The 14,266-nt window shown below is 41.2% G+C and overlaps 1 protein-coding gene across 1 annotated transcript in view; it reads left to right on the top strand.

The window, feature by feature from the left end:
• Positions 1-1,921: 1,921 nt before the first annotated feature.
• The window catches only part of AP1G1 (adaptor related protein complex 1 subunit gamma 1), a gene marked incomplete at its 5' end in the record, with an annotated part of 80,566 nt that continues 68,221 nt past the window's right edge, over positions 1,922-14,266 (top strand). Inside the window, one exon of the mRNA XM_081216146.1 lies at positions 1,922-2,256. The remainder of the gene's footprint in view (positions 2,257-14,266) is intronic.

The following is a 14,266-nucleotide window of genomic DNA, read 5'->3' as shown; positions in this document are numbered from 1 at the left end:
ATTCTACTTTACTGATGTGCTGTAATTTATTTATCTGAAATTTGAGGTTATGTTTGAGTAGATGGGCAGCAAGTTTTTCCAAACTTTAATAGCCAGCCACAGAAACCAAAGATCCCAGGATAATGATGACTATCCTATATATTGGGTCAATTGCTTTTAATTTTCAGTTGCATTACTAGAGGAGCTTGGTAATTATAAAGATAAATATAAGTAAAACAATACATGAAGAGGGTTTACATTTTATAATGTCTGTCATTTTCTCCTTAATGTTCTGCTACTTGGCATGGTAGAATCCAAGCTCCTTCTTGTTTCTTAAGAAGATAGTTTAACTTTTCTTTTGTGGTTTGCAATGGTAAACACTTATATTCGACTTCTAAGCAAATTTTTGTGACTTGCAAACAGAATGCTGTAGGTAACTGCTTTGGAACCTGCAAACTCCTTACTTTTACGGGAGCCCCATACTGTACTTTAGCATGTATAGCTATACCTCAGTGAAATCTGCGTTATGGCATTATTATGGTGTTCTAGTTTTACACTTTACTTGACCTGTCATCAAGAGCTGCACTATACAGTAGCACATGGAGGGGATATGAGGTGACTGAATTCCATAAGCATTCTGCTCCCCAAATCATTTGCTCTCGGTTGATACCACTCTGAGTGTGGGGGAGGGTGAGTGGGTGCCTACAATTTTCTAACTCCTAAGGTGGTACCACATAGACGAACCCCAGTGGGGGAGGGGAGAGGGAGGGTCGTTTAGCAAGTTACAGCTTCTCTGAGCCTCAGTCTCCTTATTTGTAAAACTAAGTTACTTACGCTTGTCTAGTCTGACTCAGGAGGTTGTCGCGAGGGTCAAATTAGATGACGTATACGAAGATGCTTTTATAAACAATGTGATATCAGTATTTAATAATGAAAAATGATAATTACTATTATTACTCCCTTGGCCTCCTTTCTTTACAGCCACTTGGCATGCCCCAGTAGTTCAAGAACGAAATTGTACAGGCGGGCCTACTCAATTCAGTTTTTGTAAACTGTTTTGAAATCCCCTGCATGAAACTGGCAAAGTAAAAAAGTACATCCCCCTGCCGATGACAGGTCCTAAACTCAAGATTTGTGGTTAGTTCAGTTCTCTTTGTCATCTAGCTAGGTGCTCTGCTTTATTCACTTTTAGGGATACTTTATTGCCATTTCATCTGAAGGAATGGTAGGTCACCTTTCCTTTAAACGGGCCAAGATATCTTGGCTCTCTTCACATAAACATGGAAAATATTCGTGTCAGGTGTTAGTGATTATTTATCAAGCCAGGACCTGTATGGTTGGACTGTTTTTGGCTCAGGTCATTAGTGCATGGAATCACAGTCAGAAAGCCCATTCTGGAATGGTTTTAGCTATCACTAGTCCAAATCCTCTCTTTTTACATTTGAGGAAATTGAAGCTCAGAGAGTTTAAATATCTTTTTCAATGCACAGGTTGAAAGGTGATACTGGGCTTGGAATCTATTCTTCTGTGTCATCCTCTCTTTTTATTTTTATAAAATACATTGCAAAGACGCCATAAAAACCTCAGAATCCAAGACCACTTGGAGCATGTTCCTGAAGTTAAGCTAAAGAGAAAGCTAAGGTCTCAAACGTGATAGGTGAGAATTTGGGGTTCTGGTGGATTAGGACCGGCACAGCCAGGTTCAGTGTTCTCCGCCCCCACCTGCCTCGCCTCCTCACTTCCTTCATACCTTGCTAGCCCCACCCTCTTCAGGTGGCCCCGCCACTTCCTGGTAGCCCAACCCACCCACCCCCAATCACCACCATCAAAGCGGAACCAATGTCCGTGGGCTCTGGGGTCGACCGGATCTTTCTCGCTCAGACTCTTCGCAGCGGTGACTCGGCAGCAGCGTCTCGCGTCATCAGTGACAGCCCCGACCCTTGCTACGCTTTGCGTCGCTCTGCCAGGAGCAGTCACCTCCTCCTTGGCAAATAGTCCTCGGCGGGGTCCGAGTTCTTGGATAATAGGAGAGGGGAGGCACGAGAAGTTGCGGTCAGGGGACGCGGGATCGACAAGCAGAGGGAGATAGGGACCGAAGTTTCTGCGATAGTGTGCAAAGTTAGTTAAAAACTCCTTCCGACCTACGGATCCCTCCGCCTGCAGTAGCGGTGGTGAGGCCGAGGGAGCCGCCATTTTGGATGTTCGGTTCCTGCTGCCCCTGCTGCCACTGCTGCTGCCGCCCCCGGAGCTGCAGGTTTCGTTCGAGGTTTCGGGCCGGTGAGTGTCACTCGCGGCGCTAAAAGCATACTGCCTTTTTTTACCCCGCGCCTGCCGGGAGCGCTCGGCCAGAAGCTTCCTGTCAATCCCAGGTGTCCGGTCCCAGACCGTGGCGGGTGAAGAGAGGACAGAAGCTGGGCCAGGAGGGGCCCGGAGCTCAGGGGTTGTTACGACTTCTTGAGCGCCGACCCCGAGGCGTCGGACCGGGAGGGTCCGCGCGTGGCTGCGTTCCTTGCTGTGGCGTTGCCCGGCCGGTGCGGGCCTCCTTGGACCCATTGATTTTCTCAGGCTGTGCTTCTCCTTTTGGGGCTCATTCAGAGAGCTTGGGGTTTGCGGGGCGGGTCTCACCCCCGCGTGTCTCCTCTATGCCACATATCAGCGTTCTTGTATCTTGTACCTGGGTCAGGTCTTTCGTGGAACTCTCTTCAGCACTTCCAAATGCTCAGTTAAACGTCGTCTGCACCTGCATTGCCGTTCTTTTCAAACTGGACATTGGCCTCGCTTCTCTCTAGCCTTCCGACCAACTTCTTTCCCAATTTTCCGGGCTTTCCCCCCCCCCCCCATCTCTATTTTCTTAAACTCACCTGCGAATACACTGCTTACTCTTCTCTCAAACTCCTGATCCTGCAGGCGTCGATAACTAATAATTCTCCCGATCTTCTTGACCGCTTGACAGAGTCGGGACGTTGGTTGTGTTTCCTTGTTAGGTATAGGAGATTCGTCGAACCACTCGCTCAGAGTGTACTTCAACAGTAAATGTTTATAAAGTTCATTAAAGGGCTTTTGGGGGGAAGGTGGTAGGGAGAGGCTGTCAAATGTTTTCTCATTTGCGGAATGACACTTCCTATGCTGAACACTTAGCTTTTGGGTACTTTTTGACACTTAGTATTTTTCTTGATGTATATCCCTGCCCATGGAAATCTGCCTGTGAAAAAGAATTTTTTTTTTTTTGTAAAAGAATCTTAATCTGACATTGGTAGAAAGGAAAGTAACTTTTTTGGCTACTGTAGGGATTAGTTAACAGAAGAGAGGAGTGAATGAAAATTTCCTAGTGATTTTAACTTTCAAGTGGTTTGTACAGTAGTGTTCTTCATTGACTAACTCTAAAAAGATACTTGGATTGACTTCGAGTATTGGATTTTTCTGGGGATAGTTGGATTTTAAATATTCACTTTTACTGTTCTCCATAGTGCTTGTCAGACTGTATACCCCTTAACTTTTGTTTTAAAAATATAGACTGTCAAAAAAAAATATAGACTGTCCAGGTACCCATAATTTCATCACTTTTATTCTACTCTTAACGTATGTTTTGCAGTATAGCATGCTTGAATAAAAAGCATTTCACTGCAATTCACTGATTATTTCTTACATTTCAAGTTAGGTGTGAAAGAGTCACCTCTATTTCACCTCAGCCTGCGTTTTAACATCTGCAAAAGAGAAATAACTTATTTGAGATTGTAGCCTAGTGACTGCTGAAACTTAAATTTATAACTTGAACTGGATCAAATCTTTTAATACTTCTAATCCATGTTTAAGTTCGTTGTTCTTATCAGGTTATTATCAGGTAGATAAATTCCTGTACTAGTCCTATGATGTCTTAGTAGAAGAGTGAATGTTTTCATTGTAAATAGAGTTCTTGTTATTTGTTTTAAGGAGACTTTTCAAAAATATATTTACTATTTGTGTATTTACTCTGAAGCTATGGAGTTTTCTCTTTTGGTTTAAAGAACTGTCAAACAGAACATATATGGAATCCTCACTCATTTACTAAGTATCCCCTTGTAGTTGTTACTGAAATGTTCCATTTCTGAGATACACTTTTATATATTTTTTAAATTTTATTTATTTTTTAAATAAATTTATTTATTTATTTATTTATCTTTGGCTGCACTGAGTCTTCGTTGCTGCGTACGGGCTTTCTCTAGTTGGAGTGAGCAGGGGCTACTCTTGGTTGCAATGTGCGGCTTCTCATTGGGGTGGCTTGTCTTTGTTAAGGAGCACGGGCTGTAGGTGTGTGGGCTTCAGTAGTTGTGCACACGGGCCCAGTAGTTGTGGCTCGCAGGCTCTAGAGCGCAGGCTCAGTAGTTGTGGCTCATGGGCTTAGTTGCTCCACGGCATGTGGGGTCTTCCCAGACCAGGGCTCGGACTGTGGCCCCTGCCTTGGCAGTCGGATTCTTAACCACTGAGCCACCAGGTAAGTCTCTGAGATACACTTTTAAAACAACGTATTGGAAGAGCTATCAGATAGGTGTTATTTACTCAGTTCATTTCATGGTATTATGTACTGGTATTTAAATGTCATTCATTATTAGGTAGTTTGCATTCAATTGGAGAAAGCATCCTTTGCCTTGCAAATGATAAGTAAAGTGTTTATTTTAGTGCACATTTAAAAAAATTTATTATTTATTTTATTTATTTATTTTTGGCTGCGTTGGGTCCTTGTTGCTGTGTGCGGGCTTTCTCTTAATTGCGGTGAGCAGGGGCTACTCTTCGTTGCGGTGCGTGGGCTTCTCATTGTGGTGGCTTCTCTTGTTGCAGAGCATGGGCTTCAGGCGCCCGGGCTTCAGGAATTGTGGCCCGCGGGCTCTTGAGTGCAGGCTCAGTTGCTTAGTTGCTTAGTGCAGGTTTAGTTGCTCTGCGGCATATGGGATCTTTCTGGACCAGGGCTCGAACCCGTGTACCCTGCATTGGCTGGCAGATTCTTAACCACTGCGCCACCAGGGAAGCCCCTATTTTAGTGCACCTTTGATTGATCGGCACATACTCGAATGTCTACTTTGTCTAAGGGGTTGTTGGGATTATACTTGGAATAAACATTGTTTAGGAAACCTCAGTTTATTTTCTTTTGGAGCAGTTGCTTGTTCTTTGATCTGTTTGACTGACAGCAGTTCTAGATTTGAAGATGAATTTTAGAGTGAAACTATAAAGTTCAAAAATTGTCAGCAATGCCTTGGTGATATTTTTCATCTCACTATTTTTAAAGTAGTCTTGAAATAAGTCGTGTACAAAACCAAAAACTCAAGTTTTTATGTGATTTGTAACAACTCTATGCAAATTGAAAAAGTTGAATGAGTATTTTCCAAAAGATTATTTTTTAATTAAAAAAATTGAATTGGGAAAATACATACCAAAGCAGATTTTCAAAATGCTTAATCCCCTTATTTGCATTTGCTGAGGATTTAAAAATTTTGTGTATACAGCAGGATTTGATATCAAAACTTTAAAACTCTTATTTAGATTTAGCTTCAGAAAATCTAAAACTGTTACCTTTCTTCAAACTGCAGCAACTTGTTTATCTGTTTTAGGTGCTTGTCATTCAGTCTTCCTTTATGAATCGTTCTCAGTTGATTTTGGCGTTCTTTCATCCCTTTGTTACTTACATTCAGTTTCTTTCATGCAGGATGGTATTAAAGTAGCAAGCAGTTTTAAAATTAAGGGAACATATAGATTTATCTAAGTTCTTATGTTTTTTGGCTTATAGGTTTTGAAAATCATCTTTGTTAAAAAGTATTAGGATTTTTCCATTTGCTTTTTTAAAAATTAATTTATTTTTGGCTGCATTAGGTTTTCATTGCTGCATGTGGGCTTTCTTTAGTTGCATCGAGTGGGGGCTACTCTTCGTTGCGGTGCATGCGCTTCTCATTGCGGTGGCTTGTTGCGGATCATGGGCTCTAGGTGCGTGGGCTTCAGTAGTCGTGGCACCTGGGCTCAGTAGTTGTGGTTCGCGGGCTCTAGAGCGCAGGCTCAGTAGTTGTGGCGCACAGGCTTAGTTGCTCCGTGGCATGTGGGATCTTCCTGGACCAGGGCTCAAACCCGTGTTCCCTGCATTGGCAGGCGGATTCTTAACCACTGCGCCACCAGGGAAGCCCTCCATTTGCTTTTTGTATAGAAAATTTTGTATCAGTAAAGGTGTCATTTCTACCTTCAAAGTACATGTAAGGTTTTTCTTCACTGAAGGAGTAACATAAAACGCTTAATTTGCCATGAGTTCTGCTTACTGGAACAATCTCTTGTCAAAGTTTGAAGAGTCCAAAAGTGGAAGAAAAAAAAAAACCCACACTTGCCAAACTTGTTGAGTCAGTATTAACTAACACTTTTGTACAAAAAAGGGCAAGGGTTAGGATACTGTGATTAAAATGAGAAATGCTTTTTTCACTAGGTACTTGGAAATTTTGCCTTTTTTGGGGGGGCCTTGTTTTGGCCTGCTCAGACCATTGGAGAGAGAAAATTAATGAGTTATAAGTATTACCAGTGAAAAACAGTCTTAGAAGGAAAAAAGTTTGTTTTTTCTTTTTTAAAGATGGAGAAAACATATGTGACCTTTGTACTTTATTAATAATTAAAGACACCTTAAAGGCAAGTAGTTTTTACCCTCCTTTCTCTGTTGTTACAGTGCAGCAGTCACAGTGTAACCTGCTATGCAATTGCTTTGCTCACTCCAGTTTGCATGTTGTAGCTGATTGTGTTGGGCTGAGCATCCTAGGCTTTGAAGCTTATCTGGCTTTGAGGTTAATGTTATGGATTCTTGGGAAGAGCAGATATGAGAAAGGCATGAACTTAGATCTTTGGAACTGTAAACTATTTGCCCTCCCCTCCTTATAAGCCTTTGGGTTAACATTAAGACTGTCAGAGCATAGATGATGTACACTACTTGGTTATAAGATGCAACTTTTGTGAATGATCACACAGTTGAACAACTCAAATTAAAAGAAGTTCCATCAGTGTTTTTGCAGCTCAGTTTAGTAGCTACTTACTAAACCTCACCGTTGGGAAATTGTTCAGTTTGAAGCTGAAGAAAAGGAAGGGAAGTGAATTTTTTTAAATTCCTTTTTTAAAGTCTGCACGAAAGATTCCCTTCCCACTTTTTGAAATTTTTAATAACATGATACTTTTAAAATATGGTGAAAATACTGGTTTGAAACGAATGGGGAAACTAACTGAAAAAATAGGTATGCTGTGCAGAGTTAATTGAATCTTTGTAGATATTAGGGTTTTTTTGGGTATGATTACTGAAGAAAAACTGTTGTAAGAAGAAGCAGTCTTGGGCTTTCCCTGGCGGTCCAGTGGTTAAGACTGCGTGCTTCCATTGCAGGGGGCGTGGGTTCGATCCCTGGTCAGGGAACTAAGATCCTGCATGCCGCTCTTTGTGGCCAAAAATTAAAAAAACAGTCAACCAAACAAAAAAGAAAGAGTCTCTTTTTCTTTTTCAAAAATATTTACTTATTTATTTGGCTGCATCGGGTCTTAGTTGCGGTGTGAGGCTCTTTGTTGTAGCACGTGGGATCCATCTCCCTGACCAGAGGTCGAACCCTGGCCCCTTGCATTGGGAGCATGGAGTCCCAGCCACTGGACCACCAGGGAAGTCCCTGAGCCTCTTTTTCTGATAGTACTCAATAAATATATTTGATTTTTTTAAATGTGTATTTATCTCTGTCAGTGAAGACATGACCTCTGTATTTTCTTTAGAAACTTTACATGATGAAAGCTTAATAGATGGTGTTGATTATTTAAGAAAGTAGAATGAGGAAGTTGCTTACAATTTGACTTTACTAGCACTTGGTTGTATTATTCTATTTACACACACTGAACCTTTTGCTGTTTCTTGAATACTCCATGTTCTTTCTTTCATTGTACCTGTTCTGCTTATACCTGGAATGCTTTTCTTTCTCCCTTCCATCTGGTGAACCTATTCTTCCTTCCTCTCTACACCAGGCAAAGGAGTATAGTACCTTTTTTTTTTTTTTTTGTAGTATTTGTTGAATTGTTTACTTTTCCTGAGCTTCAGAGGACTAGAACTATCTAATTGATGGCATCCCTAGTACATAGCACAGTGCCTGGCACTTAGTAGCTACTCTGCAGAATAGATGATGTGAATGAAAATAATATGGAAACATGTTCAGGTCCTCAGATATATGGTAATTGGTCAAGCCAAAAGCAGTCAGGGTCCGGTGTGAGCTCTGGAAGTTTACTACAGGTCATTTACTTGTGACCAATAGAGTTGATATCAGTGAAGTTTATTTTCAGGTTTAGAACATATATAAAACCTTATCTCCGTGTCTTTGAAAATATTATTTAGATGTTTAATTCTAAAATTGATATTATCCTTTCCTCTTTGCAGTTTGCTCAGACTCTTTCTTTTTTTTTTTTTTTTTTTTTTTTTTTTGTGGTACGCGGGCCTCTCACTGTTGTGGCCTCTCCCGTTGCGGAGCACAGGCTCCGGACGCAGAGGCTCCAGATGCGCAGGCTCAGCGGCCATGGCTCACGGGCACAGCCACTCCGCGGCACGTGGGATCTTCCCAGACCGGGGCACGAACCCGTGTCCCCTGCATCGGCAGGCAGACTCTCAACCACTGCGCCACCAGGGAAGCCCCAGACTCTTTCTTATGCAAAAGCTTCAAGTGACAGCAAAGAAATCTACTCTTCCTGCCATCTTTTTTCTTTCTTTTGAATACCTATTATGTAATTCATTATGCTGAAGAAACTAATAGTAAATTGAGAACTTCAGTCTTTCCCCCAAAATGGAAATATGTTGATAGTTCAGTGATTTGTTACTGACTCTCCCTTTGTGTTTTGTTTTGTTTTTTAACATCTTTTTTTTTTGCGGTTCGCGGGCCTCTCACTATTGTGGCCTCTCCCATTGCGGAGCACAGGCTCCGGACGCGCAGGCTCAGTGGCCATGGCTCACGGGCCCAGCCGCTCCACGGCATGTGGGATCTTCCTGGACCGGGGCACAAACCCGTGTCCCCTGCATCGGCAGGTGGACTCTCAACCACTGCGCCAGCAGGGGAGCCCTAACATCTTTATTGGAGTGTAATTGCTTTACAATGTTGTGTTAGTTTCTGCTGTATAACAAAGTGAATTTTTTTTAATATTTATTCGGTTGCACTGGGTCTTAGTTGTGGCATGCGGGCTCCTTAGTTGTGGCATGTGAACTCTTAGTTGTGGCATGTGAACTCTTAGTTGTGGCATGCATGTGGGATCTAGTTCCCTGATCAGGGCTTGAACCCAGGCTCCCTGCATTAGGAGCAAAGAGTCTTAACCACTGCGCCATCAGGGAAGTCCCTCTCCCCTTGTTTTTTTTTTTTTTTTTTTTCGTGGTACGCGGGCCTCTCACTGTTGTGGCCTCTCCCGTTGCGGAGCACAGGCTCCGGACGCACAGGCTCAGCGGCCATGGCTCACGGGCCCAGCCGCTCTGCGGCATGTGGGATCCTCCCGGACTGGGGCACGAACCCGCATCCCCTGCATTGGCAGGCGGACTCTCAACCACTGCGCCACCAGGGAAGCCCTCCCCTTGTGTTTGAATAATCTACTTTAATAGTGCTGAGGATTTTTTAAAAGTCTTAATCTATTTAATTTACAGCATCATAGAGGTCCATTGTAATAAATGAAAAAAATCTAAATACATACTTCTAAAAAAAAGCTGTTCATTTCCCTAATCCCTTTGTTATTACTCCCCAGCCATTTTACCAGGTTATGGGTATACTTCAACATTTCTCTCCATGCTTTGTCAAGTACTATATATACAACATTAATGTGCATATATAGGGATTCTTTGTTTTGTTTTGTTTGCGGTACGTGGGCCTCTCACTGTTGTGGCCTCTCCTGTTGCGGAGCACAGGCTCCGGACGCGCAGGCTCAGCGGCCATGGCTCACGGGCCCAGCCACTCCGCGGCATGTGGGATCCTCCCGGACTGGAGCACGAACCCGTGTCCCCTGCATCAGCAGGTGGACTCTCAACCACTGCGCCACCAGGGAAGCCCGAGATTCTTTGTTTTTACAAAAGGTAGAGCATACCTTTTTTTTTTTTTTTGATCATACTTTTTTTTTTTTTTTTTTTGCGTTACATGGGCCTCTCACTGTTGTGGCCTCTCCCGTTGCGGAGCACAGGCTCCGGACGCACAGGCTCAACAGCCATGGCTCACGGGCCCAGCTGCTCCGCGGCATGTGGGATCTTCCCAGACCGGGGCACGAACCCGTGTCCCCTGCATCGGCAGGCGGACTCTCAACCACTGCGCCACCAGGGAAGCCCTTGATCATACTTTTTATGTTACTCTGTAACAAGGTTTTCTTAACACATCATAGTCAGTAAATATAATTCTATCTTGTTCTTTTAAATATCCCTATTATGTCTCATAGTATGGATGTACTCTACGTAATTTATTCAGTTATTTTCTTGTGGACATTTGGGCTGTTTCTAGATTTTGCCACTACAAACAGCGCTACAGTAAACATCCTTGTACATGTCACCCTATTTGCTGATGCTATTATTTCTACAGGCTAGAATCTCCCAGGTGGGATTTCTGAGTTAAAGGAATTATATTTTAAATGTTATTATTGCCAGATTACTCTCTAAATAGGTTGTCATAATTTCCATCCCCACTAGCAGTGGGTTCTCCATAACATCACATAATTAGACGTAATTACTTAATTTAATTTTTGCTGCTCTGCTGGTTGGTAAATGGTTTCTCAGTTTCGTCTTAATTTTAATTTCCTTGACTATTGCTGGAGCTAGCCTCTTTTGATATGATTTTTGGGCTTTTGGATTTCCTTTACTGAGAATTGTCTATGTCCTTGGTTCATTTTTCTTTCAAGTTATTTTTCTCCTTATCTTGTAGGAACATCTTATGGTACATTAATTCTTTGTTGTATAACACATGCGTTTATTAATCTGGAGTTAATTTTTATATAGTGTGACGGGGTCTTATGGTTTTCCTTTGTATAAAGAGCCAACTATGTCTAGACTAAATAAACCATCCTTTTCTCAATGAATTAAATGCCACTTTATCATATGTAAAGTTCCCATATATGTTTGCTCTATTTCTGGATGTTCTGTTTTACTCTTCCTGTACCATTATTTTACTGTTTTGAATATCATAACTTTATAGAAACTTACACTCTGTTAAGAATAGCTCCTGTCACTGTACTTTTCCATTTTCTTGACTGTTCTTAAACATTTATTCTTATATCTGTATGGGTTGAAAATAATTCTGTTGAGTTCAGAAAACCTCAGAAAAGCCCAGTGTTTTTTTATTTTTAATTAATTTTTAAAAATTTATTTTATTTTTGGCTGTGTTAGGTCTTCATTGCTGCACACGGGCTTTCTTTAGTTGCAGCGAGTGGGGGCTACTCTGCAGTGTGCGGGCTTCTCATTGCGGTGGCTTCTTTTGTTGAGAGGCATGGGCTCTAGGTGCGCGGGCTTCAGTAGTTGTGGCACGTGGGCTCAGTAGTTGTGGCATGTGGGCTCTAGAGCACAGGCTCAGTAGTTGTGGCACACGGGCTTAATTGCTCCACAGCATGTGGGGTCTTTTCGGACCAGGGCTGGAACCCGCGTCCTCTGCATTAGCAGATAGCTTCTTAACCACTGTGCCACCAGGGAAGCCCAAGCCCAGTGTTTGGAATTGCACTGTATTTATATATTAATTTTGGGAGGCCTGACATTTTTTAATGAGGATAACTTTTCCTTATTATGATGTTTCCATTTATTGAGATCTTATTTTAGTTTTAGGTTCTTCAGTAAAGGATTCATAGATTTAATATCTGTCTTCATCTAGTTCATGTACCTTTCTTGCTAAATTTATTCCTAGATATTTTATAGTTTTCGGCACTGTTGTCAGTGGGACTTTCCCCCATCTATTTCTAACTAATGTCAAATATAGGTTAAAAATGAATCTTTCATTTCTTATAGACCAGAGCCCCTCATCCCCACCCCCTTCTTGCTATCCCAAATTAACAGAACTTGGATTCATGAAGAATACGCTAGGGAAAATTTACCTTAGTATTAAATCATTTTCTCATAACTTTCTAATGTCACCGTGTGGAAAAATGCCCATAGATAACTGTGACTCTGTCCTTTTAGATTGAATACCATCTTATTATTTTGAAAGTTTGCAGTTTTGCTTTATTTATCCATTCTTGTAGTTTTTGTTAATTTGTTTGAATCTTCAAAGCAAGAATTCTCAAATTATACATGTTCATTATACGAAAGATATCAAAATATACAGAAGTTAAAAATGCATCTATATTCACACTAGGCACAGATATTTCCCTTAAAATTTATCTTATCCTTTGGTGCATATCTTTAAGAAAATTAAGATTTTATTTGGAGAATTTTGTGACAGTTTTGGATAATTGAGGACTCTAGGATATCTTTGCTAAAATCAGGGTTAGGAGAGTGAAAAATAGCTTTTTATTTTATTTGTGTCAAATTTGATGTTGATCATGTTCATCTATCATTGTTTATTGGGCCTTTTAAAAATATATTTATTTATTTATTTATTTATTTTTGGCTGCACTGGGTCTTTGTTGCTGTACGAGGGCTTTCCTCTAGTTGCGGTGAGCGGGGGCTACTCTCTGTAGTGCCCGGGCTTCTCATTGTGGTGGCTTCTTGTTGCAGAGCATGGGCTCTAGGCGCACGGGCTTCAGGAGTTGTGGCTCGCGGGTTCTACAGCGCAGGCTCAGTAGTCGTGGCACACGGGCTTAGTTGATCCACGGCATGTGGGATCTTCCCAGACTAGGGTTCGAACCCGTGTTTCCTGCATTGGCAGGCGGATTCTTAACCACTGTGCCACCAGGGAAGCCCTATTCACCCTTTATTGCTTTTCATGTGAATTAATGTGATCGAATCGTTCAGTAGACATTTGCATTTACATACATCCATTTAAAAAAATCTCAGTTTTGGTTATGGATAATTAAGCATAAAAGAAGATTCCTGTAACACTGTGGCATTTTAGGGAGAATTGAGCTTAAGATCTCTCAGAGGGATGCCAACTGGCTGCCTAGACAGGGTGTGGTGGTATCTTAATGCGGTCACTCGTTTCATAGCCTTAGCCTTGAAGATCCAGAAATTCCATTTCAGTGTTTCACCTAGGAATGATTCATCTTGATCGAACTCACTGATGTGTAAGTTAAAATAACAGTGTTGTAATTCATAAGGGGTTATGCTTTTCTACTGAATTACCTGTGTCTACTTTCCAGGGCATTCTGTTCCTCGTATGGAGGTGTTTGGGAGGCAGGGTACTTAAGAGTACTTAAGAAGGTGATTAATAATCAGAAAGCTGCATTGTGAGCCTCAAACCAGAGCATATAAAGTTGGCTGGTCTTGAGTGTTTCATCATTCTAGGCCACTGTGAAACTTGATGAAAGAACTATCCCTGTCCCACAATGGTGTTTGCCTCTCCAGAGACCAAAATACTTATCCCCAGATTTAATCTCTTTTATTCAAACAATGATGTACTAACACTGGTCTCTCCTTTTTCTTCACTCTGTAGAACATTCCCTTCTATGAACACATTCTTCATACAGGAGAAATAGATGTGCACTGCCTCCCCCTCCCCGCCCACTTTCCCCAAAAGAAAGAAAACCATAAAAACACAGTGAGAAAGCTAAGTCATAGTAATAACAGGTGGTGTCTATAAGATATATTGGAAAGTAAAAGTCAGTATCAACAGTATCAACAGCATTATGATTTGGTTTAAGTTTCTTACTATTAGGCATCCTTACTATTTTGGTCATAGTATTTTGCAAGTTTTAAATGCACTAAAGCAATTCAAATATACATACAAGATAAAAATCTGAAATAGAGGTTCTGTGGGGAGCATAATTTGAAATTATAGGCCATATGGAGAGTATGAGAGAGAAAGCAGAGTAACTTCTTTTGGAGGGTTTTGCCCAGTGTTAACATAGGTCCCTTGAGTATTTTCAGCCATACTTACAAATCAATGACTGGATTGTTACACAGTAATGAGTGGTAAAGTTAACTGAGATCTAATTTCTGATTGTTTAGCAAGAAAGACTTCAAGTATAGTGAGTGGATAGAAAAGGAGATAATTTTAATATTGAAAATTATTTAGTATTAATTTATGATTTCTTTTTAGATTTAGAGCTCAAATCTAAGCTTTAAGTTTAGAGGAAGAAGGACCAAATAGCAAGCAGGAGCCCCAGCCTCTTGGTTATATGTTTTTTTTTTTAAATAAATAAATAAATAAATAAATAAACAAGTACATATTTTTTT

Source organism: Mesoplodon bidens (genome assembly GCF_964165515.1).
Source record: "Mesoplodon bidens genome assembly, chromosome: 18".
In the NCBI taxonomy this organism is placed as follows: Eukaryota; Metazoa; Chordata; class Mammalia; order Artiodactyla; family Ziphiidae; genus Mesoplodon; species Mesoplodon bidens.
The sequence above is the reverse complement of the archived record's forward strand: the minus strand, read 5'-3'. Positions and strand labels throughout refer to the sequence as shown.